Raw genomic sequence first — 3,097 nt, 5'->3', positions numbered from 1 at the left:
GCATGGTTTTCATAAAGGTCTCTTTCACTATTAGTGGGCAGTGCATTGAACAGTTAAATATATTTAAATAATGCATAGGTGACTGTGACTGCAGGGCTGGTAACTAGAGAAAGAGCCAATTCAACCAGAAACCAGCTAACAAGTAATGTCCAAATATTTAAAGTATAGCTCTTGTTTAGATCATCCTTTATTTCAACAACCTTCCTAGGGAGGAAAAAGCCCAGTGGTCACAATGGAATTATTTTGAGGCCACATCTTCAGCTACCCATTCCCAGAGGTTGTTTTCAGCTGCATTAAGCCTCCCACTCCAGGGCAAGCCCAAGTTTGTGGCCTCCAGCACTGATGCTCTTCCCGAGTACCAGAGTAGATGGTGTAAGCTTCACTCCAGGCCTCAGAGTCTGAGTCTAGCCCACTCCAATGAAACTAGAGTTGTTGACTTGTAAAAATGGAAGCAGTGAGATCCAACTGATATTTGAGCTGCAAGGCCAAAACAAGGACAGTTAGTACCTGATGTCCAAGCAAGGTTTACTGAAGTGTCAAGATCTTCACATACTTTCTGATAAATTGATCCTCCAAATTCTGGCCCATCTTTGATACTAGTGTGTAGCTAGATGGCCCCAGTCCTGTAGCCCACAGCAAAGTGAACCTTTGTCAGCTCTGACTTGGCACTGTCAAAGGCCATCTGGTTCCCAGTAAGCCAGCCCTCCTAACCCAAGACAGCTGATCCACAGATTGCAGGCCCAGCAAACTCAAAGTCAACATCACAACAAACTCAAAGTCAATATCACAACCAAGGTTTCTGCAAGTCAACATCACAACCAAGGTTTCTACAAGTCCTCTTGTAGGAGGACTTAATATCACCACTTTTCTTTCCCCATGTTTGGTGAGAAGGTAGTATCAAACATCAGTTTCAAGCCTTGACAAATCTGGTCTTCAATTGCAATTTCTGTTCCCAGAGTATCATCAGTGATCTATGTTTCTGTGATGGTCAGACCATACTCACACCATTTATATTTGGTCTCCAAGGTCCCAGTAACTTCACCAGTCTGTATTCAATGAGCCAGATGTTGAGAATTCCACACCACTACATGATTTTGTTTTCACATCTGGTTTCACCAACCCCAAACTGAATCTTTTGTTGAAAATATCTCTGGTAGCTTTGCCAAGGTCAACACGTGCTGGAGGAATACATATGGGGAGTGGGCGGGTCTGTGTGCAGGTTGTCACAGCAAGGCCGCAGGAAGAGGTGAGCAGTGGAAACAGATGATCTGCTGGCCTTCTCTGGGGGATTGCTGCCTCCACTAGGCTCGTAGCTGAAGCTGCTGGGCTCTCTCAGGGTCAGCCTGCAGCTCCCACAGCTGGAGGCGAAGTGAACGAGCTAGACCTTTTTTAAGGTATTGACAATACTAACTTGCATCATTAATACTCTCTTTCTAGCTCTACCACACACACACACACACACACACGAGCACATACAATAAACCTTAAAATATTCATAGCCTTGATGCATAAATTTTCCGGGACAAGCCAAGTCCCACATGTTAGTAGGACATCAGTTTTTGTCTTTAAGAAATCATCTAGAAGGTTCAGGATATAGTTTTTATGTATGTTTCATGACTTTATGTATGTTTCATGATTTTATGTCCGTTTCGTGATCTATATTTCCTTTTCCAACTATTCTCTTCTAGCGAGCACATGGATTTTTCCACGAGGGAGTCTGTGAGTTTGCCTTGCCATAGCGCATGGACTGTAAGTAAGGTCTCAAGAAAAACGTTGGATGACTGAATTAAACCTGAATGATTGCTCTGTCTTTCCTACGTGGTTAACCAGGGCCTGTGATATTTTGAGAGCAGGACAAAAAATGACTGACTAGTTACTGATAACAAGTGTAGCTTGCTTGGTAAACTAAGATGCCGATAAGGGATAATCACATTTCGTCCTTTAGGGCACATCATGTTGATCTCTTGCAGGAGTCTAAAAGGAATTTCTCCCTCCTGGCAGAACAATGTTATGCAACAGGCCTCTGAGTTCTTGATGGAGTCTGGAAGTCTCTCGGGTCTTGCCTGGAGCAAGAAGTCTTGCAGGGGACAGTCTGATTCTAACCTGAGGATCTTCTGTCCCTGGGTGCTTTCTGATCATGCTGGCAGATTGGTATCGAACGCTTTGTGCTGGGGAAGGCTGCGTCATTGCTTCCCTGGTTTGACTGCTCACTGCTCTTGCTCAAAAGTTGATGAAAGTGGTGATGAAACGCGGTACATCACTCAGACTCTTTTGCTTTCAACCCTCGTGTTCAGTTATATGAAATACTATTCTTAGAACCAAGGCAAACACTCTACAGCATTTTCTCCCAGTTATCCTTGGGCTAGGAATTGTGATATCTTAACTGCAGGGATCCTGTTTCTTATGAAAAATTTTATATAATTCTTATCCATAATTCATAAAATAAGTGCAGAATAGTCCTGTAGATTTAATTCTTATCTGTAATTCTATCCACCTTAAACCACCTTCCTCAACTAGGGTTCCTCATCTGAACTCTGGAATACAGGAAATTGTGGGAAGGACCATTTTTAAAATTTTCCTAAAGATGGTTTGCAATGGGGAACCTTCTAAACTTATTAGACCTAAAGAAACTCATTGTATAACAGGGGCCTTATGGGAAACTTCAAGGCTGTAATCAGATGGAAAACTTGTCCTAGGCAAGTTTTGCCCTTCTTGCTTTCTGTAGCTTAGTTTCCTGACATCTGTTGCAGCATCAAAGCATTTAGCACTCAGGCTCCCATTTGTTCCTGGTTGACCAGCTGCCTCAGTGTAGGGCACTGAAACAACCTCCTCTATCCAAGCCATTCCCTACCTGCTTGCCTTTCTTAAAACTCACCTGTCTGAGCTTCTTATCTCCTGCTCTCTGACAGGAGGCAATGCATATTCACAGTACTTTATCAGTCAGGGAGGTTATACTAATTATAAAAATAAAGATCTCCATAACGGGGTCCCTCAATGTCTAGTCTAGGGAACACACCCACACCCACAAATGTATCTATCCAGAGTATATGGTGTATTGACTTAAATAAATATAGAAATGATAAGAGATTTCCATAAG

At 42.7% G+C, this 3,097-nt stretch overlaps 1 pseudogene; it reads right to left on the bottom strand.

Annotated features, from left to right (window-relative positions):
* Positions 1–293: 293 nt before the first annotated feature.
* LOC133773461 (voltage-dependent anion-selective channel protein 2-like) lies at positions 294–2,187 on the bottom strand (annotated as a pseudogene).
* Positions 2,188–3,097: the final 910 nt, after the last annotated feature.

Source organism: Lepus europaeus, chromosome 14, assembly GCF_033115175.1.
Source record: "Lepus europaeus isolate LE1 chromosome 14, mLepTim1.pri, whole genome shotgun sequence".
Classification (NCBI taxonomy): Eukaryota; Metazoa; Chordata; class Mammalia; order Lagomorpha; family Leporidae; genus Lepus; species Lepus europaeus.
The sequence above is the reverse complement of the archived record's forward strand: the minus strand, read 5'-3'. Positions and strand labels throughout refer to the sequence as shown.